Source organism: Aethalodelphis obliquidens, unplaced genomic scaffold, assembly GCF_003676395.1.
Source record: "Aethalodelphis obliquidens isolate GAN/ISIS:26980383/991018 unplaced genomic scaffold, ASM367639v1 scaffold26, whole genome shotgun sequence".
NCBI classification, from domain to species: domain Eukaryota; kingdom Metazoa; phylum Chordata; class Mammalia; order Artiodactyla; family Delphinidae; genus Aethalodelphis; species Aethalodelphis obliquidens.
In genome coordinates, this window is record NW_020837970.1 from 5,988,461 (window position 1) to 6,014,936 (window position 26,476).

Sequence of the window (26,476 nt, forward strand, 5' to 3'; positions counted from 1 at the left end):
TTTTTAAATTTTAAAAATACAACATTTTTTATTTTAAAATTTTCTGCTTAAATGATCTTTCTCTCTCACTCTCCACCCTATTCCCCTCTAGTTTATCATTACCAGTTGAAGATTCAGTTCAGCAACGAAATTGAGAAACCAGTAGAACCAACTTTTGCCATGTCACTCCTCGGAACAAAAGAGGAAATGCAGAAAATCCCCATCACTCTGTGAGTATGAGGTACAGCCCCGTCCGTGGTGATGAGAGGCTTAATTTTCTCATAGGGTCTGGATGGACCCTGCTTTTCAAGGGTCAGGCCACACACAACTTACTCTTCTCAGCCCATTATGACTGCCCCAAACACCCTGTCAGATGGGACATCCACTCACACTCAGCACCTCGTCATCCCTCCGCAGCCTCACCCAGTCCCAACGATTACTTTATGCTGCTGCTACCTGTGTTTGTGATGGGCCCAGTGCGACAGGGACTGGAATGGAGAGGGAGGCCAGAGGTGGCCGTCCATGTCTGCAGTACAGGAAGTAGATCCCAGCAGGGAGGAGTGTTGATGGCTGGAGCAGGTGTCCCCAGGAAGGCCCTGAGCGCCTTTCCAGTGAGTTCTGAAAAACACAACCCAGAAATAACACTGGTATCGTTCAACGTGGCACCAATTTTCCATTCAGTCAGCCTGCACTGCCAGCCCTCCCCATCTGTCCTTTGCCCGGCTGCACACCTGCTCACAACATGGGCAGTGGCCTCAACGTCTCCTGCAGAGGCTCCGCACCTTCACTGGCCAGAAAAGGCCTGCTGGCTGCTTTTTCTCAGCATCTTGACCTCAGCCCGGGCTCTCCTTGGGAAGTGACACTAGCTTTCACCCACTCCAGGGACAGTCCTCAGCTTTCTGAGAATTGCCCCCAGCTTTGAACCTCTGATCATCACACTGATTCAGTCGCTCAGCAAGGATGTGTTGGTGCTCAGCACTAGAGGTAGAGATGACACTAAACTTAGGATGCTCCCAGCCTAGTGGGGTGGGTGGATTCCTAAACGATGCTTTACAACATACTACAGGAGGAGCTACGATGAGCCAAGCAAGGGAATCCTCCAGCCACCTGTCTCACCCTAAATCCAGTGTTAACTCTGCGCTGTCCCAAATCTCTCCCCGGGAGATTGTTCTAAGTAGTGGAAAGGGCATCTGGCAGTTCTGTCAATGTTGGGACATTTTAATGTCTTGGAGATTAGTGAGGAAAGCTGCTAATGATACCTAAGGATCTGCATTTAAATCTTGCTCCAAACTGGTGCATCCTTTTTATATGTGGTTTTCTATTACCGCTATACTTGTTGTTTTAACAGAAGTTTCTATTTATGTGGGGAGGAAAAAAGCATCGATCTGGAGAGAAGACTGTCGTGTGGCTCTAATATGTTGATCAAACCTACAGAGAGCGGTATTGCCCAGAGACCATTGCCAAAGCCCCTGCCCTCATCAGGGCAGTTTTCCCGACTTGTTAATCTGGAAACTAGGAAGCCTGAGCTAAACAAAGCTAACTAGACTCATTACCGTAGAACTCTTAGGGCGTTTTTTAATATGCTAACACAGAAAATAAGATGGTTTTCCCAATGTTATTGGTCTAGAAAAACCCTTTCTATCCTGGCACACCTATTGCTATCTCTATTAACAGTCTGTCCAATACCAGTTTGGGAAATGCAGCAGAAAAGACCATCCCAAATCATTCAGGCAAACCTAACATATCCTGAATGTGCCTAAGCATCACTTTGCTGTTAAAAATCAACTGACTGTGTCTGGTTTCCTTTGCATCTTCAAGGAACAAAGGAATTACTAGTAATAAAACCTATTCCTTTCTTATCACATTGGATTTGGATATTGGTGAGCTGATCATGATCAAGTTCAAGTGGGAAAACAGTCTGGTGTGGTCCAACGTCTGGAACACGGTCCAAACCATCATCCCCTGGGGAAGAGAGTCCCTTCACTCGGGCCTTGTTCTGAAGAGCATCAGAGTCAAAGCGGGAGAAACACAGCAAAGGTGAGTGCTGTTTCAACCTCCTCCTAACATCTGTTAAGCATCTACCTATGTCAGCATTTTACAGTTTACTATTTGCATTTATCTTATGAAGTGGGCATTATTATCTCCTAACGATGCCATGTAGATGCTCAGAAAGATGAAATGACCATCCTGAGTTCACAAAGCCATAGGTGGAAGGACCAGGATCTGCACCTAGGTCTTCTGATTTCTAGTCTAGACTCTTCCCTCTGCCCACAGTTAACAGCCACCTGCCTCCAGAGTTTGAGGACAACTCACTAGCCCGGTGCTTTTCAAATTTCACCAGGTGATGTCAATGCTGCGGGTCCAAGGACCACACTTTGAATAGCAAGGACCTAGACGTGACATTTCTTCTTTGTTGTTTACCCAGAGAAACGCTTTTAACAAATCACAATCTCAAAATCTCACACTGTGGTGGCACCTTTCACATCTAAGAACGCCAAGGGATCACTAGGGAACTTATTGACTATGCAGAATTCCACCTGAATAGCCACCTGAAGAGCTTCTGATTGGCTGTGGTCTGTGAAGGACCACACATTTGGAGCCCTAAGAAATTCTGATGTGGACCACTGGATTACCGTCAGGAGGTGCAGCTCTGTGTGACTGAACGTCTCCCTCAGCCCAAAGTCTCTAGGGACAGGAGGGGCTGGGTTGGGGGCAGGGAGTGAAGGAAAGAAAGGATGTCCAGCTGCTCCTTCAGGCCTCTCAGCAGAGCAAAAGAATGCTCAATGTGTTTTACTATGGCAAACGTGCTTTTCTGTGGTTCTGCAGTTCCCCATGAAAGGAGAATCCTGTCCTTCCCCAGACCTTTTCCTATCTCCTCCCCACTGTATTTAGGAAACTTGTCTCTCCTCTCCGACTGCCCTTTGTTGGCCAGCCTATTGCTCTCTTTGGCTTGCTGTCAGCAGAGTTGGAGAACAGCATGCCTCTCACCTCTGAACTACTCTCTTCCCTCACCCCTCAGGTCTCACTGCTAGGAGCGGCCTGTGGCTGATTTATGCCCCGAGTCCCTTACACAACCACACTCTGAGTTTTTATCTCCCTGGGATACAAAATCCTGGCAATTACTAAGAGCATACTCTGCAGTCTGCCAACAGATTTCTCCGCATGATCAATTTGAGAAAATTAAACTGCTTCTCTCCTCTTATACACTTAGCTATTCTTGCATGACTTTTTGGCCCTTTAGAAGAGCTCAACTGAGCACCACCCGTCCCCAGATTCTCTCAGCTGGAGAGTAATTCCTCAGTCTTAGTGGTTGCTTGCCATGGCAATTCTAGGTGACTTGACCTGAAAGGTAGTATAAAACACAGCACTATCTTCTCCCCTGGTGCTTACCACATGGCTCTGAGGAAGGAAAGAGGAGAGGGACAGGAGTGCTGCTTACAGAGCTCCTGCTGCACCATGGGCTTGAATGAAGTGCTCTAGAGCATTCATCTCATGGAAGCGTCCCAGTGACCTTCTGAAATGGGTAGTATTGCTGTGCAGATTAGGAATCTGAGGCTCAAGGAGTTACACAGCTTAGGGACATTGCTCATAACTGTCTGAACCCAGATCTGACTTGGTTTGTTTGACTCATTACCCGTTTGTTGCCAGAGCACAGCTTCCAACAGCTCCTCCCCCCCATTAGTCTTGGTCCCATTAATCTGACCTTCTCTGGTCTAATCTAGCAGAGTTGCAGAGCTGGAAGTTAATATATATGTACATCACACCTTTCCTCACGGCTGCAGGAGGGACATCATGAAAAAGGGGGAGGGAGTCTGGGACCTATAGTTTTTTAAGTTTTTAACTCAGTGAGCCCTATGGGTCTTTGCAGTACCCAACACCATCGGCGGGGGCGGGGTACCAAAAAAATCTGAGTTGTAGCTTTTGGCAGAAAGAAACTCAAGGACCTAATTAGGAAAACAAGATGCATTAATTTTACTAATGATATGCTCCATCCCAGGGCTTCTCAAACTTTAATATGCACACAAATCATCTGGGAATCATGTTAAAATGTAGGTTCTGCTTTGGTAGGTAGAGATGGAGCCTGGGATTCTACATTTCTAACAAGCTCCCAGGTGCTTCTGATGCTGCTGGTCCATGGATTGCACTTTGAACAGTAAGAGTCTAGTACTGCATGGTCTATAGGAAGTCTAAGAAGAAAGACATCAGTTCAGGTTGGTGCTGTTCGGTCAGTGCTGCAACAGGCTTTGGAGAGGCCAAGAGGCATTCCCGGAGAGATAGGCAGTGAACAAACCATATATAGGCAGAATCCAATGACTTCTGCATCAGCTAGTCCCAAAGTCGAATTTTGATTTCACTGCTTCCACCTATGGAGGCTCAGGCAATAGCTGCACCTCTCTGAGACTCAGTTCTCTAGTAACAAATAGGAATTATAATATGTATCTCATGAGACTAATAACTACCAATTTTTGAGTACCTTCTACCATCTGAAATCCCAGAGCTGGGATGCAGATATTAAACCTCATTCTCAATCTCTTTGCTAACTACAAGAAAAATAAAAGGTTAAATAACTTGCTCTGTGCCTCCACGGAAGGAATTCAATGAGAGGTGATTTTCTTCCCCCAAAGCACAAAGTCAGGGATGAGAGGGACTGTTGTGGGGTGAAGAGCAGAGCAGAGAATATTCGTCCTGTAGCAAGAAGTGAAAAGTGATTGGCTAAACAAAATGGGATGTTTGATTGCCACAGTAATCATATAAATGCAAAACAAAAATCAATGAAATTATCACTGGTCACCCACTAGTTTGGCAGGAATTCAAAGACAGATAACATCTAGAGCTGGTACAGGTGTGGAGAGATGGGCATTTTCATACATTATTCGTGGGAGTACAAATTACAGAGCTTCTGTAGGGGAATTTCACTCAACAACTAACATTTAGTGAGCGCATATCTTATGCTAGACACTGCTGTGTATACAGCAGTGAACAGAGTGGACAAAGCCCTTGGTCTCATAGAATTTATATTATCAAAATTTGACATATGCATAATCTTGACCCAGAATTTTATGCTAGGTGCCTATCCCGGAGAAATACTCAAAATATCCACAAAGGATATCTATGTACAAAAATGTCTATTGCAGTACTATTTGTAAATACTAAACCATTGGGGAAAAATCCCAATCTCCATTAACAGGAAAATGGCTAAATGCATTGTCATACATCCATACACTGGAAGGTTATGCAGCAGGTGAAAAAGACTGAAATAGATTTTTTTGAAATATAGTTGCTTTATAGTGTTTCAGGTGTACAGCAAAGTGATTCAGTATATATGTATATTCTTTTTCAGATTCTTTTCCATTGTAGGTTATTACAAAGTATTGAATATAGTTCTCTGTGCTAAACAGTATGTCCTTGCTGTTTATCTACTTTATAGATAGTAGTATGTATCTGTTAACTGCAAATTCCCCATTTATCCCTCCCCCCACTTCTCCCCTTGGTAACCATAAGTTTGTTTTCTATGTCTGTGAGTCTCTTTCTGTTTTGTAAATAAGTTTATTCGTATCACTTTTTTTTAGATCACATATAAGTGATACCATATGATATTTGCCTTTCTCTGTCCGACTTACTTCACTTAGTATGATAATCTCTAGGTCCAGCCGAGAATGAAATAGATTTGTATGTACTGATGTGAACAGTTCTCCAAGTACATTATTTGATGACAAGAAATTTTTTCAGAAAAATACAACAAATGTGATGTTTGTATATGAACATCCGTATATGTGTAAATACATAGAAAGAGGTCCAGAAAGACAGAAAGCAAATCATGAAAGCAGGGAGGGGAGTGATATTAGTGAAAGGTGATGGAGAAGAGGGTCTTTAATATTCAACCTTATATATTTCTTTATTGTCTGAATTTTTTAAGAATGCATTCATAATTACTCACAATAATTTTTAATTTAAAAAGTTTGATTTAGTAAAGACTTGACCTTAGATGCAATTCAAAAAAAAAAGAAGCTATAAACTACAATTCTCTGTGACTACTGCTTTTTTTTTTTTTTTTCTTTCAGATAGATGCAATTGAAGTTAGTAACACAAAATAGCATCTCAGGCCAAACCAGTGGTCAAAGTTGTCAGCCGTTGGTCTCCAAGAGAGACCCAAAGCACTTAGTGATATCCTCTGTGGGTGGAGGACCAGATAAGAGGAAAGGGTGGGGCTTATAGGGCTGAGCCAGGCAGATGCTGATGACAGTGGCCTCATACCCAGGGACCTTTAAGAAGGGCATTGACAAACTGGAGTGTGTCCAAAAAAGGAAGGCTGGGCACGAAGCCTGCCTGTGAGGAACAGTTGAAGAAAGTGCTAATGTTTGCCTTGGAGACAGGGTAATGTAGTGAAAGAAACCATTGTTACCCTCAAACCTTTGATGAGCTGTATAAAGGAGAACAAAGCAGGGCTGCCCCAAGGACTTTCAGTTCTTACAGAACTGAAATCACACCACACAGAGCTCCGGGAAGCCTTACACTGATTGCTTTCACTGACCTGGGCTTTGTTTTTCTCTGAAGTTATGAAAATATTTGCAGTCATAAGGATCTAATTTTTTTTTTAAATAGCATGTGTTACTAAACAGCATGTCAAATTGGGTATCTGACAAAGGATGAAACACTTCAATAAGCTCCATCCAAAACTTAGTGCTATGTTTGCTTGATGTTTTCTATGCAGAATGACCTTTTGCTCAGAAAACATGAATGATCTACAACTTCACCCAACCCAGGAGAAAACCTTTGTGAGATGTGAATCAAACTCTAAAAAATTGAAGCGAAAGATCAGATGAGCTTTAATGAAGACCCAGTGTGAAGAATAAATGATTTTATTCCTTATCTGGAATTGTTGCCTTGTTTGAAAACCAAAGTTATATAAAGAAACTTGTATAAAGCTTTAATAGATTTAAGATTTAAAGGGGAGCACATTTCACTGTTATAAACTCAGCTTTTTAAAACTATGTGATGTAACTATGTTCAAATATTAGTGTAACCAAAAATTTCCCAATTTTATGTCTGACTGAATGGTAATATATGCAAATAAGTACAAATGTAAGAGCCATTTTAGATCCGTTGTTCTAATTTAAAATGCCTTTTACAATTAAGTCAAATTTCCCATATTTCCTTGCTAGTTTGTTCTGTTCAGTTTTTTGAAGCATGCTGGAAAGATACTTCTTTATTATATAACTAGCATTTCCATAAAGTGAAATTCCGATTAATCACAGTTGTGTGTCCCAAAGTACACACCTTTTAAGACCATTCAGCTCACCAAAAGAAGAAAAATTCTACTTAAACTAAAAGTTACCATCATACGAATCATACAGTTATTTCACTGAACCAAACCAATTATAGTAGAATTCTCCTAAAACTACTGATGATAACCATGAAAGCTGAAGAGTTGGTCGTTTTAATGATTAAATTACTACTGAAATACAATTTTCCTCTTTTACTAATGCTTGCCACAAAAGCTAATGGAAAACTTGGAATATCTCAAAGACTTAGATAGCAAATCTCAAATGGACCAATAAACAAATTAATGATGTTTTGACCAGCAAACTCCATCACAGAGCATGTGAAGGAAATATTAGATACATCCCTTGGATGTAAATCCCTTGGATCTGTGTGTCAAGTAATTCAGAGAGGAGGAGCACACTATACACGTTCAACAACCTCACCCGACACTGGCATAGACTCAGCTCTATACAGCTCATAATTCATGTGCTCTTCACCAGAGCAGGGCCCCTGGAAACAAAAGTCCTGAAGACATACCTGCCTCTGATGAAATCAATTTAAGAGGATCTTGCGTGATTCACTTTTATTTCCCTTGGAAAGACCCGCGAAACTGAAGGATATGGGGGAAGAAGGACAGCTGGGTCAAGGTTGTACTGTGTCCTGCATACTAATCTTGACTACAAAAGCACCTGACCACCCTTTTAGGTATTGTGTGTGTGTGTCTAGAAATTACAGATATTAAAGTGAACACTGTTTCCCATCATGTCTAAAATACTAAGATTTACAATAAAGTCATGTTTGTGTCGGATGGGCATGTTTTCTCATTGACTATCCAGAGGGAATTTAAAATATCACTTTTTGAACATACTCTTTGCTATATACCCCATAGAATCTATGCACAAGTTGAACAATACTCCTGTCAGCCTTGAAAACATCACAACGAGAGACAGCCCAAATACCCACCCATGCGGTGCATAAATGAACAGTGGTATATCCTTACTCATGGTTGTTACACAGCAGTGAAAAAGGTGACCCAAAGCTGCACACACAACAAGAAAGGGCTGAGTCTAGAGTGAGACAGAGAGGCGTCCAGGGGGCAGAAGTTAAGGAAGCACTTGTGGGTTTGTGTATTTACACAAAGACACAAAATATATATGTAGTTTGTTACGAGGAGAACTAAACTATAGTGTTAAGGATGGACAAATAGGTGGTAAAACACTTACATAAAAGCAATAACATCCCTAGCACACAGTGAGGCTGCGGTAATCTAGGAAAGAGGAAGTGCACACCAGAGTTCCAGGTGCCAGCAACATTGTACTTGTCACTCCGAGTGGTGGTTGCACAGGTGTCCATTTTTATAACCAGTCTTTAAACTGTACATATATATTTTATGCACTCACTTTTAGTATGAATGTCACATTTTGCAATACAAAAAAAAAAAGGGCAGAGTTTAAAACCAACGTTTTTCTACTCTAGTGTGATGCATTCCAATACTAATTAGTTTCACACAAAATATAATTAGAAAGTATTTCATCTTTAGTAGGAAAACTTAAAGTGACACAGGAGGTCATAACATTGGGGGCAGAGAAATCAATAAGCGACCAACATGACAAATGGTTCATGGGAACATTTGAGACTCCTCTTGGCATGGATTATTTCCACTTGGGAAGATGTGTTCATCGACATCACATTTTCCGAAGTACATCTTAGGAGGGAATTCAAATAGGGAAACTGAATAATGCAGCCACATCTGTTCATTGCCCATGCAAAATGCTGACTGCTATGCTGATTATACGCACCTCTCTCCAAAGAATCTGTATGTATGAGCCCACTCAGGAAAGATAACACTAGCATACTGCCTTTCAGGCAAAAGCCTGTTTGTGCTTTTACTTGTAAGAGCCCAGGGAAAGAAATGGGGCGTCAATTACACTGCAGCTGGGCTCTTTGAGGTGCCTGAAGCCAGAGAGAAGGAAACAAGCACTCCATTCAACACTAAAGTCAATGCACCGTCCTGCAGAGCCAAGCCGCCTGTCTTCGGTGTTCACCTTGATAATGTTGCCACAGACGTTGTGAAAGCTTTGCTAGCAGTTACACGTCTCTGGGGCGGCAGAGCAGGAAGCCAAGCTGCCCAGCGCAATGCCCACTCTCCCACCAGAGCGTGGATGAGAGGGAAGCCAGATGGATGGGAAACAGACAAGCAAGAGGAAGACGGAAGAAGTCAGTCCTGAGCGTCACCACCTACCTGCTTACCTCATCTCACACTACAGACTTCTCCTGGAATTCCTATGATCTGTATGTGATGAATGGCCCCCAGCACACCTCATTCCTTCTATCGGGGCGCAGGACAGCCTGCCCCAAAATATGCCACAATGGCATATTGTTTTTGAAATTAAAGTTACTTAAGAAACAGCCAATGCAAGAGGGACACTCTGACCCTCCTTTCCGTCTCTCTGAAAGCAGGAAATAAATCTCTCCTGTGAAAGGTGCCCTCCCTGATCTGGAGGTAGAAAGACACCCTTATCACCAGAGATAGGGAACTGGGGCTGAGAAGCCTGTCTTAACAAGCACTGTTACTTCTTTAATTTACTACCCTAAGCCCAAAGCATGTTTAGATTCTTCACTAAACTGAGCACCCAAAACCTAACTTCCTTTGACCTGTCAACTCCTCACAAAGGAATTGTCTCTTTGTCTAAAAAGTATAAAAGCTGCCTGCTTTGGCCGCCTCTTAGGTCCCGTTTTATGAAACCTCCATTTCCATGAATTAAATTTGTTTTTCCTTCTCCTGTTAATCAGTCTTGTGTCGACTTTATTATTAATCCACCCACGAGAACTCAAGAGGAGTAGAGGGGGAATCTCCCCCTCCCTGAGACTTCCCATCTCTCCCTTTTCTTACACCTCCTTCTTCTCTTTCCTCCAGAATATCCGCTTCCCTGCTTAACTGAATCTTATTTATCCATCCAGACCCAGTTACTTCACCAGTTATTTCCTAGGTCAGCCCAGCTCACGGGGATCTCTCGCTCCCCTGAATGCCCAGCTGTAACGTAAACGGTGCGCTCACCGGGCCCTCAGTTACTGGTGCGCTGCTGACTCTCCTGCTACCTCTCTGTCTCCTCTCTGCTCCTTGCCCTCTACTCAACCTGTCAAGGTTGGCACTCCTCAGGACCTAGACCTCCTTCTCTGCTCACTTCTCTCTCTTTACACCATCTCTCCACTCCTGTGGCTTTATTTATGACCCGTACAGGCCAACCCCTCTCACCTTAGAGCTGCACTGTGGGGTCCCCCCTGAGCGGCAGGCACTCCCATATGTGCAATTACCCACTCTCAACGCTTCTCCCTTTGCTGTCTTACAAGCTCAAAAGGTCCAGAACTGAGCCCATCATGTCCTCCCTGCCCCCCGCCCCAAAACCTACTTCTCCCCATGCTGCCTGCTCTGTAGCTCAGTGAATGTCATCATTACCCCACTAGTTGCTGATAGCAGACACCGGAGGGACCATCCATAATCCATAATGTCTCCTCCCCTTTGGCCCAATTGAACAATCACCAAATCCTGTGCGTTTTACCCATGCTTCTTAATTGTGTGTATATCTCTCCACCTCCGTTGCCATCACCCCAGCCCAAGCCAACGCTCTCTCTTACCTGGATGTTTGTGACGATTTTCCACTTCTTCCTGCTGTGCCCAAACCTCTTTCAATCCATTTTTATCACAGCAGCCCAGGCGATCTTTTAAAAAAAAAAATTGTTTTTCTTAAAGACACATACCGTTTTCATACTTAAAGCCCTTCAAATGATTTCCTAATGGTCTTTGGAAAAAAGTCCAAAATAATTACCCTGGCTTCCAAGGCCTTCCATCAGGCTCTCACTTTTCCCTCCAGTCTCATCGCCCTCATTCACTACGTCATTGTAACCCAGCCTGCACGTTAGAACTGCCTCAGAAGCTTTCAAAACTACCCAGGTCTCGGCCCCACCCTGCGAGATCTTTATTGGCTTGGTCTGGGTAAAGCCTGGGTAACGCGAGACTTAAAATGCTTTCCAGGTGATTCTAATGTGCGCTAAGTTTGCGAACCATGGGTTTAGACAGGTGGGCCCTCTTTCAATTACCTGAAAGGTGCAGAGCTCTCTCCTGCTTCTCAGCCTTCACCCTCTCCTCTTCTTCCCATGCTTCCAGTCCCAGTTTAGGTGTTACGGCTTCAGGGATAATTTAACAAAGATTATCCACCCCACCACCACCATCCCAGCTATACATACTCTTCCTTTTTTTCTTAAAGGGGTTTCTTTTTTTAAAAAAATATTTTATTTATTTATTTGGCTGCATCGGGTCTTAGTTGCAGCATGTGGGATCTAGTTCCCTGACCAGGGATCGAAACGGGGCCCCCTGCATTGGGAGCACGGAGTCTTAACCACTGGACCCCCAGGGAAGTTCCTATACATACTCTTAACATCTTTTCATTCTTCTGGAAAAATTACTTGTGGCCATGCCATGTGGAGCCATACTGGAGCAAAACAAAAAAATCAGTGATCCTGTCTTTATATAAAATATTGATATTTTATTCATCACAGATTTTTGCATTAATTTTGAGTTTTTAAAATATTGCATTAAAATATTATTTATATTGATGGATAGCTGAGTTTTTGGAGCCACCTTCAATTGTACACCCAAGGCAAGTGCCTCAGCCACTTCACCTGGTCCTGGCAATTGGTGCGACAGTTTATTTAATGTCTGTCTCCCATGCTGGATGTGAAGCTCTGTGAAGTCGGGGAGCTTCTAGATGTTCACTGCTTTATCCTAAGCACCCAGCCCACCGTGGCAGAGTTGGCGTTCCGTAAATATGTGTTGACGTTACAAGTGACAGTCATCTTTTTACAAGTATGTCTTCTCTTGCCAGTTAAATCATAAGCTCCAACTACAGTATCTGTTCAAGATAGCGTTTACTGCTTCCTCATTCCGTTGGAAAACACAGCCACGTTGCTGGAGCAGTTGACTTCCCTCCCCGCTCAAGGACAGCCTTATCCCTTCCCACCCTCTAGCCTCCTCTCGTCCTGATTTGGCATCTGTCTCAGCCAGTTCATTAAAAGCCTTTGTGTTCCTTGACTAAAATTTTGCTTTTCAAATTAGGTCTATCACAAAAAAGGATTTTCTAGAGAGCTATACTCATGCCAAATAAGTTAAGAGTTGGGGGTGACCATATGTGTCACCTAGAGCATTGCTTCTCAAACTGGAGCATGCACAGGGACCGTGTTAAATGCCGCTCTGATTCAGGAGGCCTGCCGTGGGACCCGAGATCTTGCATTTCTAGCAAGGTTCCAGGCGATGCCGTTGCTGATGCCACCACTGCTGGTCCCCAGGCCACACTGTGAGGGGCATGAACGGAGGCCAGTGTTTCCCACACTCCTATGTTGACAAGCATCACCTAAGCACTAATGAAAATACAGCTTCCCAGACCCCTCCCCTGGAGATTCTAATCCAGTGGGTCAAGGACAGATTCTAGAGACTTTTCTGTTTCACAAGTACCCTGAGTAAGTTTTCTCATCAGAAAATTCGGGATGACACTGACCTAGTCCAAAGCCTTCCTCTCAAGGGAACATAACATCACAGCTGTGGCTGAGCACCTCCAGTGAAGGGAGCTCCCTACCTTTGCAGAGAGCAAATCTGCCTGGCCATAACCTCTCAACCTTAGTTTCTTCCCCAGAAGCCCTAGAGACCAAATTCATGCCTCGAGTAGCTGAAGACAGTCTGGATGTGAGGCTATGAGCTCTTGTGGGCAGAAGTAATGTGTTCATGGGACTGTTTTAAATTTCCCATTTGTTAGATGTTTTACAAAAGCGTAAATACAACATGTGAAACAATGCAAAGATGTATAAAGAGAAATCTAGTCATCTCCCTGCATCCTCCTACTACCCAGCCCCAGCAAGCTCGGGTAGGTAGAGGATGATAACAGCTATTATGTTATTCCTTCAAACATCCACAAGCATTTTTACACACTCGGGGCTCTGTTTGTGGTTTTCACCAAAGTAGAATCATACTATATAGATTACTCTGAAACTTGCTTTTATTTCTTATTTTTCAGTTGATATAGATCATTAATATTCCCGTAAGTTAGGAGAGATGAACATGTTTTTCCAATTTCTGTAAAAGCAGAGTTATACCTGTTGGAGGAGTTAGTGCAGTCTTTCTCCTACTCTTCTGGCTGGGGCCAGTCCCCTGACTCATGTTAACGACTAGGGGTGTCAATGAAATTTTTTGTGGTCATATACCCGAACATATGTACACATTCTTATATAAAGGGGAGTTGTCACTGTTTTACAAACATGTAACCTTATACATTCTTATACATCTTATACAAACCTTATACCTTCTTTTCAGCAAATTGATTTTCTTACTCAATGGTACCTCCTGAAATCTTTCTAGGTCAATTGGTATAGCTCTCAATATTTTTTATGACTGCCTAATATTCTAGATTGTGGAGGTGTCTTAAAATATTCAGTTAGTCTCATACTGCTGTGCATACCTTTCTTCTAGCTTTTTGTCCCTCTGAAAAAGGCTGCATTTAACATTCTTATACATACCTCCTATATATACCCATTTGTGGGAAATATTTCTAGCAGTGGAATTGCTAGGTCAAATGATACATATTTTTCAACATAATGCTTGCTTATGCTTGCATTATGTTGCCGTATTGCTTTCCCAAAATGCTGCAACAGTTTGCAATTCCACCATAGTCTTTGAGCACCTACTCTCTCCTCTCTCCGCCTCTTTCTAGGAGGAAATATTTATTGCTCATTTTAGTTTTTGTCAGTCTGACGGCAGTGATGACTTCATTGTGACTTTAGATTTCCCTACTGAGTCTCAGAATCTTTCCACAGATTTATTGAATTTGCTTTACTGTGAACTAATTGTTCAAATCCCATTTTCCATTGGAATGCTTGTCTTTTTCTTGTCAGTTTGTAAGAACCACATACTTTATGAAATTTTATTAACCCTTTATCTTTCAGCTTCTTTGCAAATTATTTTTCCAAATCTGTTCCTCTATTGCTTTTAATTATAGTATTATTTGTTATACAGTAGTATAAATTTTTCTGAGGTCAGAAAAGTCTAAAATTTCTTTTATAACATGGATTTCCTAACTTGGTTACAGTCTCTTTCATCATCGAATTGCAAATTGTACAAAATGAAGATGTTCTTCTGAGATCTGTATGTTTTCCTACCTTAAAGGCTTTAATCAATTGAAATTTATTTTTGTATATGGTATGAGATTGACTGCCAAGATAACTTTCTTTTATATGGATAAAAGTGGAGCTAACATTTAATATATTAACTTTTCATGCTGAATTCAGATCCCACTTTTATCATAAATTTAAAGTACATACTGGGAACTATTTCTTAATTCCCCATTTTGTTATATTGATCTCCTTGTTTATCTCTATTCCAACCATACTTAATTGATTTCAGAGTTTTTATTTACTTGCTTACAGGGGCTTTATTCATAGTATATTCTTAGGCATCTAGTCTTTCATATGGACTTTAAGGTAATTTTATCCAATTCCCTAAAATCTCTCTTAATATTTTAATTGGGAATCACAATTAGAAATTAGTACAAGGAGAACTGACCATTTTACTATATGAAGTCTCCTCATCCAGGAATATGTTTTCCATTTGTTCACATATTGTTGCATGTCCTTCAATAAGATTTTACACTTTTAATTTATTCCTAAGTATTTTAATTTTTTGTCATCACTGAAAGTGGAACCATCCATTCCATTTCTATTTAATGGAGCTTGTTACTAGCATATAGAATAGATTTTGGATTTTATTTATTCTATATTTGTCCACTTTATCAAATTATTTTATTGACTCTATTTGGTTTTTTATTTTACTAGAATCTCATGGTATACAATCACTTCATCACCAAAAAGACAATATATACTGATTATTTTATTTTTTTCACCTTAGTGGGTTTTCTAGAAGCTCTAAGACAATGTTAACTAAGAATGCTGATAGTAGATACTGCTGTTTCATTCTCGATATTAATTAAAAGTTTTGATGTTTTGCCTGTAGTACATACATATATATTTTTGTATATATATATAGTTTTGGCAAGTAAACCTTATTGTATTTAAGTGGTTTTCTACTATTTTTATTGGAAATGGCTGCTGAAATTTAAAAAATGCCTTTAGTAATATATGAATTTTCTTCTTTAGCTTATCCATAAAATTAATTATGCTGATAGATTTCCTGATACTGACTCACACTTGCATTCTTGGAATAAACCCTCCTTGGTTATAATGTATTTTTTTCATAACATTACTGGATTTTACTTGCTAAAATTTAATTAGAATTTTGCCTTTATTTTCATAACTGAAACTGATGTACACTTTTTTTGGTGCTATCATTTTCATCCTTTGATATTCTATAGCTTTCGTCTATGGCCTTGAATAGTTTAGATAATATAGTGATGATCTTTATAATTTTTTTAATTAGAGAAACATTCAGCTGTGAAACCATCTGGTCATTGTGCTTTTACATATAGTCTTCTTAGGTTTTCAGCTTTTACTTGTTTATTGCATATAACATTTATATAAATTACTTATGTGAAACACCTGCAAGCAGGAGAGGTACAAAGTCACTCATGATAATGAGTAAATGAAAGCATAACATTAAAGCACAGGAAAAATCCCAAACGAAACTGAACTTTTAATAATTCTACCGGAGGTAACTAAGCAAACACACACATTTTTCATGGGAAATAAGATTAAGCCACAGGAATGCTATGTAGCGCTCTGTCCAACATTAAAAGTAGATACAATCCACCAAAGGCGGGTGAGGCGGGTGGAGCCAATAGCCTATAAAGTGAAAAAGTTTAGTTAACTGTCAGGAGAGACTATGTTGGAGAATGGTAATAGTTCTCCCAGTTTCTAGACATACTCTGCTTAAGAGTATATTTAAACACTACATTTTTAGGAAGTACATTTGGAATAATTCTAAGTTCTTACAATTCCTGGTGGACTGGGGCATTCATTCATAGAATGGCTGATGCTCTTTGAGCAGCCCATGTGTTCGTTTTCTACCTTATACTCTCAAATTCTAAATGGAATAAGAGGTACAATGAGTCTATTACTTATTACTATTCTGTATTTACTAACAATGACATACAATGAGATATGTGTAGGCCCATAAAATAGGCCCATTGATTTAGGAATATAAAGTAAGGTAAGGAATCTAATGCACTTTAAAAAATAAAAAGTTTCTAAAAGGAAACATTTAATGCAATATAATAAGTTATTTCTGTGAGATCTTTTCTGACTCTACTGTCTTCTAGGCTGGAATAAAATTAGTAAAATTAAAAGATCACGATAACAAGCATAAATTACACCTGGGTTATTATGAGTTTAGAGAAAGAGAGAAAAAAAGAAAGAGAGGAAAGAAGGAGGAAAGGAAGGAAGGAAGGAAGGAATGGAGGGAGGGAGGGAGGGAGGGAGGAAGGGAGGGAGGGAGACAGGACAATGCTGTTTTTCTCCCTAAGAAGGAAGCTTTTACTTTTATAGTCAAGACCAGGTCTAGAGTGAGGCAAGCAAGGCACCTCCCTCACAAAACCCGAGGAGGCAAGAGATGCAAGTGCAAGCCCTCACTTGTGCGACCCCAAGAGTGAGCTCTCCTTTACGAGTGAGGTGCCCAGGAGACCAGGGTTGGCACTAGCACGACCTTGTCTTCTTGAATTCTGTGCCCTGGGCAGCTCACTTGCCTCTCTATAGTCCCAGTTCTGTTTATGTTAAATTCTTCTTCATATTTTCTTTTGCTTAATTTTGTTCTTTTCAGAGAACTTGCTGCATAGAAAAACAAGTACTTTTATTTTTAGATATTCTTCTTTAATGATAATGGTGTGTCTGTTTATAAATTTTCCTCTGAGTACAGATTTTGATAGAAAGCATGCCCTTTTTTACTGCTTTCTAGGTAGTTTACAGTTTTAGCTCTATTTTCCTCTTTGCTCTAAAAGTTATCCAAGAACTATTCCTTAATTTATAAGTAGGCTAGTCCAGACACTTTTAAATTTTAAATTCCTCCTTGTCTACTATTAACTTTGCTATTTCTGTTTTCTTTTTTATTATATTTGCTTGGTATCTTTGTCCATCCCTTTATTTTCTTTATACTTTTTTATTAAAATTTTGTTTTAGATATTTTTCTTCTAGATGTTGTATAGCTGGTTTATTTATATTTCCAGCTCAATCTAAGCGTCTCTTTTAGTGGGAAAATCCAGTCCTTCCACATTAAGCGTTATAATTGGACTCCTCCCACTAACTTATTTTATTTAGTTATTGGCTTATACTACATTATGTCTTACTTTTTTTTTTTTTGCGGTACGCGGGCCTCTCACCGCCGCGGCCTCTCCCGTTGCGGAGCACAGGCTCTGGACGCGCAGGCTCAGCGGCCATGGCTCACGGGCTCAGCCGCTCCGCGGCATGTGGGATCTTCCCGGACCGGGGCCCGAACCCACGTCCGCTGCATCGGCAGCGGACTCTCAACCACTGCGCCACCAGGGAAGCCCTATTTCTTACTTTTAATTGTATTTATTTTTGAAGATTGATCAAATTGTTATTATTTCCCCTTTCCATCTTGTTAACATGACTTCTCTTGTGGATTTTCATTATATTTCCTGTTAGTTTCCCTTTCCTGTTGCTCATGATCAGATAGTTAACTATTTCTTTACCATTTTTTTAAAACCAGGTCTATATTTCTCCCACCAAAATACTCTATTCTTCCACCATTTCCACTCCAAACTTTAGCATATATTCACTCCCCCCACCAGTTCCACAGCCACTCCACAGATGAGACCTTCGGGAACATTTCCCTCCTTTCCACCCACACCTGATGCCCAGATTTGCTGAGATTCACTTATTGTTTTTAGTTCCAGACTTTTTAGAGGAGTTGTCAAGGCAGGTGGTAATGTGATCAATTCAGGAAAAGAATAGACTTACAGAGTGGAGAGTCCAGACGCACTCAGCAGTCAGAGGGATGAGCTTCTCTGGGCTTTGTGTATTCAGGTGCTGGTAATATACTCTGATTTGGGGCATGGTCCCTTTTACCATTCTCCTAAGATTTTGTATTCTCCTGGCCCTTCCCCATGCTTATGGCGACTTTGACTCTGAGTTTGTTTGGTCACTAAGTAAAAGAAACTGGTAAGGTATTCTTGGGTTATTTTGCAAGACTGAGTGAACTGAAAGTACAGGTCAATTTCCATACAGTTCCATACAATTTCCTAGGTCAATTTCCATACAGTTCTTTTCTCTCGTTGGTCGGCAGTTTTCTATATTGTAGCCTACAGTGTTGTAAATAAGCAGTCCAATGCTAGGCTGATTCTTTCTTCTTTAGAAGTAACTGTTCTTTTCTGGGGAAACTTGTAAGATTTTTCTCTTTTCTTGTAGCTCAGAGATATAATATGCCTAGAAGCCTTTTTTATCATCAGTCTTTCCTGGAACTCTGTGAGATGCAAATCTCTCTTCAGCTAAGAAACTTTTCTTATCTTACTGATTGCCTCTTCTGTTGTATTCTCTACCCCCTTCTCGATTTCTATCCCTCTCCTGATTTATCTCTCTCCGTGTTTTTGCACTGTGCTTTGAGGTGTCTCTCTTATCTTATCTTTGAGGTCAGACATCAACCATGACCACTTTCTCCTTCAGTTCAACTCTTGAAATTTTTACATCAAAATCTATTTTGGTCTCAGAAAATCTGTGTGTGTGTGTTGCACTTAAATCTCCTTAAGTTTCCTTATTCTTTTGGTTCAAGTTATCTATGCCAACAGCTATTTCTGTACTGAGGGCTCTACTTGTAATTCGTCTCCCTGGCTGCTGGGCCCCATTAGGAAGCTTCTTTTCCTTTGTTTGCTCACTGGGGCGCTGTCCCATGTATTGGGATATCTTAAGGGCAGCATTCCCAAAGCAGTGGAAGGAACAGTGGTCTCAACCTCCCCTGGCCAAAGCTTAGAGGCAGATGGGTTGCCAGTCCTCTGGTGAGGCAGTAGGAGGAAGCCCTTCCCAGTCTTTTCACCTCTTCAACTCAGGATTGGAGGCAACTCAGCCCATGTGCTCAGCTCCTCAGGAACCAGGGGGACCAGGTACACTCATAGGGACCTTCCCCCTGGTACTCTGTCAGGAGGCTGAAGCCTCACCAACATTCCAGGCATTGTCTGCCTCCCAACAGCTGCTTTCCTCGGGAGAGGCAGGTGGGTTAAATTGCAAGTAGAAAAAATGCACCATGTGTCCAAGCTGCTCATCTTTCCAGAACCTCCTATTCCTCGGTTGTCATGTCTCAGAACTTCCTCACTTCTTGTTTATTTTTGCATTCCAAAGTGCTCAATAAATATGACTGAATAAATGCCACCACTCCTACCACAAATATTCTCTGGTGCAGCTTCTAGTCATTATGATGTTTTTAGAAGCTAACTCAAGCTGGCTTAAATAAAAAACTTTTTTTTTTTTTTTTAATCTCACGAAAAAGGAAGTCCCAAGGTAGGGTGGGCTTCAGGGAAGCTTGATTCAGCAGCTCTTCAGTGTCATTAAGGTGAAGGGTTTTTTGTTTGTTTTTTCTCTCTCTGCCCTGCATCCTCGATGTTGGCTTCATCGGCAGGCTGACAGCAAGTTGGATGCTGCAGTCTCAGGCAGCACTAAGACCTGACAACACCCAGAGAAAGAAAAGTCAAAATCCCCTCATATTTTACTGGCCAGATTGGGTTACATGCCCATTCCTAAACTTGCAAAGGTGATGGGGTTGACCAAAGACCAATCATCCCTAACCACATGGCTGTTTGAGGAGAAGATACTTAAAATCGGGGAATACCTACTCACAAGCTAAATGTTCTCAGCTCAGTGAGCAGTTTTTCACATGAAAACAAGAATAGTTGGCACTTGAGTGCGCATCATATGCAAGGTGCCTTACATTCTCATTTAATCCTTATCACAGTCCCCTGAGGTGGCTAATAGTACTATCTTTGTTTCACAGATGAGAGACCTAGAGCTTAACTAACTTTAACAAGGTCACACAGTTAATGAACCATCCTTTTCCTCCTTACAGATTCTATATGTCTGAATGCAGCTTAGCATTGCAGTTGGCAACGGAACACGTCCTTTACATATTAATTCCCTTGGACCCCATGTGAGAGCTATAATTAGGTACTCTACTTTAAGACAATGTCTTTCATATTAAGGAGCCTGGTAACTAGCTCACAGTGCAAATCATTAACGGCAGACCCCTAGTGGTGCTCTCCCTCATGCAGCTGGGGACAGTGCAGACCTGTTCAGCCATGCCTTGGAGTTTCACCTTTGTTTATTATATATCAAGCTCAAGAATCCTATTATAAAACAAGCCTCATGATCTTATTATGATACAGCTGAGCCCTATGTGGCTTATGCATTCATTTTATATATTCCCTTAGAAACTAACAAGTATCTGGCAAGTCAAATATTTTATACTCCTGAGTACACATGAAACTCTTTGCACTTGGGGCTTTGTAGTTTGCATGTGTGTGTGTGTTCAATTAAGTGTTTGCCTATTAAAAGCAGTAAACACTCATGGAACACAGAACCTATGGGGGGAAGGTACCACCTGAAGTTCTACTCCTCAACTCTCCTCCCACTCCCAGGATAATCAGTTACTATGTGGTGTATTTCTATAGATTCCTTGTGCAATGCATTTATTTTTAATTTAAAATAATTATTTATAGTAATATTCAAATATACATAAAAGTAGAAATGTAGTAAGGAAGCCCAATGTTCCCATCACCCAACTTCAACAATGACAATGTGTTGTGCTATATTTGACATCACACTATATGTAGTAATTTTTTAATTTATTATAAAGAGAATCTTTCATAAAAAATTCACATACAGAAGGATAAAAAGTAAAAAAATCCTATTCCTCTCCCAAGACCCTTAATTCCAGTGCTCAGAAATAATTTAACAGTTTTTAATTTATCAATCTAGAGATTTTCTATACATAAATTATATATTTTTACAAACTTCAAAAATTTCACACACAACAAATAAGGCCACACATATTTATTAATACTTGCTTTTCCACTTACTGTATCTTGGAGGTCTTTAGAAGTAAATACCTAGGAGTGGCCTGCATTCTTCAGCAGCTACAGTGTCCCACTGGAAAAGATACTTAACCCAGGAAGGTGAAGTGGGTGAAAGCTACTTGATTTGGAAGATATGTAAATTCTATCTCTAAAGCCAGAGGTTTACAAAGTGGGTCGTGTACACACCTAGGTGTGTGCAAAAAGACTCAATGGACTGTGGGAGGAAATACTGTAGCTTCCATTAATTTTTAACTCATCCCTTTTAATTTTTGCATATTTTAAAACAGTAACAGTATAACACATTTGCATTATTTATAAATAAATATTTCCATGTTACGAATGTGTACTCAAGATTTTTAAGTATGGAGTACACGATGAACAAAGTTGGTAACCACACTCCCAGGCCACCGTTTTAGTGAGTGCCACAGAAAGCAGGGATGCTTGTAAGGCTCAAAGAGTAGGCTGACGGCCCGACCTCTGACAAGTGTTTTAACAGACGTGAAACTCCAAGCCTCCTAAGAATTCCTTAGGTAAGGAGAACCTGTCCCTGGCTGGGGATCCTACAAAAGTACCCACCATCTAAGCAGCAATACACAATGTTTCTACAGAACCCAGACTCTTGCGGGGGGGCGGGGTGGGTAGGGAGGAAGAGCAGGACAGTTTCCTAGTTTGGGAGCACCCTGTATTATGATAAGACCCTTTTAGAGACCAAAATCAGTGTTAGTATATTAGATGCTCTTAGGGAAACCTCGTTTAAAAAAAAAAAATCAATAAAAATAAACAAAAACCCATTTGACTTTTACTCAGCATTTTCATTTGACCCTGGAATCCATATCCTCTCCCAACTTTTTTTTTTTTCTGAATAGTTATTCTAAAACCTATGGAACTAGAATTTTGTGGGAAAACTTTACAGAAAAACGTTGCTCTGGACTTTTGCTGCAGGAAAACACCATCTACAAAATGTTTAATTTCTACCTTTTATTCTGAAATAGTCAAATAAAAAATACCATAGATGATTTAGCTAAAGAAAACAAACACTTATCCACACATACAAAGAAGCTAGGGCCTCCCCATTTAATTTCCAATTTGAGCTTTCTTAATCCATTTCTTCTGCCAGGAGTTATATATAATTTGTTGCTTATACACTCCAAAGCTAAGCTGTGCTTTTCCCATTTGTGCAAAACATGGTGGGTATATTTTATATTCTATAAATACAAATGCATATTAGATTTTTTTATCATTTTATTGTGCTTTGCTTTATCACTCTTCACAGATACTGTGGGTTTTTTGTGTTTTTTTTTTTTAACATCTTTATTGGAGTATAATTGCTTTTTAGATTTTGAAAGGAAATTTCTCTCTGGGGGTGAGAGGAGGAGGTTGTGCTGCCAGGGGATTTAGAATCAGAGACGTTAAAAAGTTACAAGTATGAGTGTTGGTAAGGTTGTGATGAGACTAACTTTTGTGCATTATTTTGTGAAATTAGCTTTATTGCCTATTTTGCAAAGCACACACCCTTTACTAAAATACAAATGTTTATTGAACACTTACTATAGCCAAGTTCAAGGAAATGGAGATCAATAAAATTCAGCCCTGTGGAAGAACCAAGAGGGAAGAGACAATCCAAGCAGAGGGAAAAGCATACCCACTGGCATGGAAGTACAGCAGAGCATGAAACAGTCAAGGAACTGCCCTGCAGTTAAATCATTTCTAAAAGTGACAGCAAGTTTGGCACTAGTTAGAACAAACTTTTACCAAAACTTCAAAACTCAGCTCAAGCATATAGCCTTTGGAAAGTCATCTTGGCTCACATATGCATCGCCTCTGAGTTTCTAGCTATATTGTATTTATATAGTTTACAGCACAAATCCCTCTGCATTATGATTGTTGGGTTTTTTCTTTCCACTAGATTACGAGCTCCCTGAGAGCTTGGATTACAGTCCCTGGGGGGCTGAGGACAAAATGCAGCAGGTTGATAAGCAAATGGGAAATGAAGCAGCCACTGAGAATAGATGATCCTTTCAAGAGCTTAGCTTGGTTGAGGCAGGATTACACTGCAGTGTGGTATGTGCTATGACAGAGAATGTACAAAATGCCAGAGAGCAGCAAATCAGAGAGACACCTCACTCAGCACGGTACGAGGTTAGATGTCCTGATTCTGAGTTTATCGTAGTCATGACACAGATGTCGAGGTCTGAAAAGCCAAGGGCCTTTCACAACTCTCAAACTTTTGCCGATATCCTTAGGAACCAAGTAAGACATCTGCCAAAGTACAAGCCAGCTCTTCAGTAAATGAATACGTTATGCAAAAATGAAAAATCATTAAAAAAAATACACAAAGGAATATGAATGGCTGGGTTCACATATAATGAAATCAAGAGCAAAAAATATTACCTTTCCCCAAAGAAAAACTAGTTATCAGTGCCCAATATATAACCATTCACTATTAATAAAAACCCTATTTGACCTATTTAACCTCTCTTCCTCCTTCAGGTTTGGGCTCAAGCATCACTTTCTTGGGGACACATTCCCTATCCTTCCTGACTAGGTCCCACCTCCTTCCTCAATCCCATCCCTGCATGATCAGCTCTTGGACCACCAAGGCCTCCCCCTCACAGCACTTACCATGGTTGTTACTGACATGTCTCCACATGATTATTGGATTAGTATCTATCTCACCTCCCAGCCATAAGCTTCACAAGGGCAGGGACACTGTAAGTTCACTACTGTATTCCTATCATCCAGCAGAGGTGCTGGTGCAACCAGGCGCTGAACACAGATCTGTCCAATGAATAACTGAGGCAAGCAGTCCACACAAATCAGCACATGCATACCACATGAGCAAAGAATTCCAAACATTCTGAAAAGATTTCAAGGGAGAAGGGGAAAAAAATGGTTAACAGGTCAATTAAGTTAATCAGAGGTCCTACTAATAGGGACTTGCAAAAAATAAAAACTAACTACAATCATAAAACCAAAGTAATGAAAAATTAATCATAATATATTGATACTTTATAAAAACTGGCCTTTTGGGTTCAGAAATACAGAGGCTAACTGTCCAAAAGGCAGGGGGAAAAAAATAAAATATACATCGAGAATGAAGAATAAAATTGTCTAATTAGTTCAGTATTATCAAATAGGCTTCACTTTTCAAAATGATGTCTAAAACTCACACAGTGGAAACACATTTTATATAAGACAATCTACACTAGATCAAATTATTCTAATTTCTTTACATTGAGAACAAACAATTCCAAGATATCTTTTTAAAGATACATTTCCACCTCCAGGGATCATTATCATTTTAAAAAGAAAGAGTAGAATCTAGTTTACTGTACTGAGCTACTTAACACTTATTCTAACATAGGACACACAGGTTAAATATGGATCATCTGATCATACTCCCTGACATGTTTTAACAGAAAATAAATATTTTCTTTAACTAGCTGTTAGGCCCCACAAAAACTAGTGAGCCAGGAGGGATCTAATGGCCTGCTTGACATGATTGCTGAATGACTGATAGCTTCAAGCATTCACCCTAGCAGTTGAAATCAATTAATCACTCATTGTAACTGGAGCAGAATATAATTAACTATGTTTGCTTGACTGGTTCAAGTATAATTCCACTAAAATCACTAAAAAAAACCCATTAGGAATATAGGCCATTATCAGGAATTGTTGCTAAAATAAAAACAGTAATGAATGAGCGTCTATATGAACTTAATTCACGTTTTTAAAAATTTTTTAAGAAAATGTTGAATACAAGCACAGGTGGAGAAAACAGTATAATGAGTCCCCAAGGGGCCGTCACCCAGCTTCAACAATTACCAACTCACGGTTAGTCTCGTTTTCAGCTTTACTCCCATACCCTACCCAACTGCAGCTCGCAATTTTTTTTTTTTTAAATATCGGCTGTATAAGCCTTCTATTTTATTTTATTTTTTAACTATTTTAATTTAATTTTTTAATTTTTGGCTGCGTTGGGTCTTCGTTGCTGCGCCCGGGCTTTCTCTAGTTGCAGCGAGCAGGGGTTAACTCTTCCTTGCGGTGCGTGGCCTTCCCATTGCGGTGGCTTCTCTTGTTGCAGAGCATACACTCTGGGTGCGTCGGCTTCAGTAGTTTCGGCTTGCGGGCTCTAGAGCGTAGGCTCAGCAGTTGTGGCGCACGGGCTTAGCTGCTCCGCGGCATGTGGGATCTTCCTGGACCAGGGCTCGAACCCTTGTCACCTGCATTAGCAGGTGGATTCTCAACCACTGAGCCACCAGGGAAGCCCTGCAATTTTTTTTTTAAGCAAACCTAAACACAGTATCATTTCACTTTTAGGTCTTCAGCGTGCGTCTCTAAAAGGGCTCCTTTTATAAATGTAACCATGATACCATTATCACACCTAAAGATAATTGCAAAAATCCTTAAAATCATCGTATATCCAGTTAGTTTTCCAGTTCCTCATTTTTCATTATTTATATCAGGATCCAAATAAATCCATAGGTTGTATTGGCAGATAAATCTCAAGTCTCTCTTAATCCATCTTCTTCTTTTTTCCTTGCAAGTCAGTTGTTGAAGAAACAGGGTCATTTGTCCTGTAGTTTTCCAGTCTGGGTTTTGCTGATTGAAGCCTTTGTGGTATCATTTAACGTGTCCCTTTATTTCCTGTGTTTCTAGTACAGAGGCAGTTAGACCCGGAGGCTTGACCAGGATCAGATCGGACTTTTGGCAGGACTGCTTCAGAAGTGGCACGCGTGTCTCCATTAGGAAGCACAAATTATTGGACTGCTGTCTCTTTGTGAGGTTAGCAGCCACTGCTGCTTGTTGTCTGGGTCCATTAATCATTGTTGGGGTACAATGGTGATATTGTATCACTTCTCTATTACCTGGAATATTTCTTTAAGAGCATATTCCAAAGGTAACTAGGATTTTGTAAACTATCATCATTAACTCACAGAGTAAAACAGCTTTGGCCAGTGGAAACTTCTTCAAGAGGCCTCCTTCAAGTGGCTTCTCTTGTTGCAAAGCACGGGCTCTAGGTGCATGGGCTTCAGTAGTTGCAGCATGCAGGCTCAGTAGTTGTGGTGCACGGGCTTAGCTGCTCCACCGCATGTGGGATCTTCCCAGACCAGGGCTCTAACCCGTGTCTCCTGCATTGGCAGGCAGATTCTTAACCACTATGCCAT

The 26,476-nt window shown here is 40.6% G+C and overlaps 1 long non-coding RNA gene across 1 annotated transcript; it reads right to left on the reverse strand.

Annotated features, from left to right (window-relative positions):
• Positions 1 to 25,290, reverse strand: LOC113629057 (uncharacterized). Its single transcript, XR_003436365.1, has 3 exons — positions 18,211 to 25,290; positions 10,879 to 10,962; positions 1 to 597 (listed from the first exon to the last, which is right to left on the reverse strand). It is a non-coding gene; the product is annotated as an uncharacterized LOC113629057 (long non-coding RNA).
• Positions 25,291 to 26,476: the final 1,186 nt, after the last annotated feature.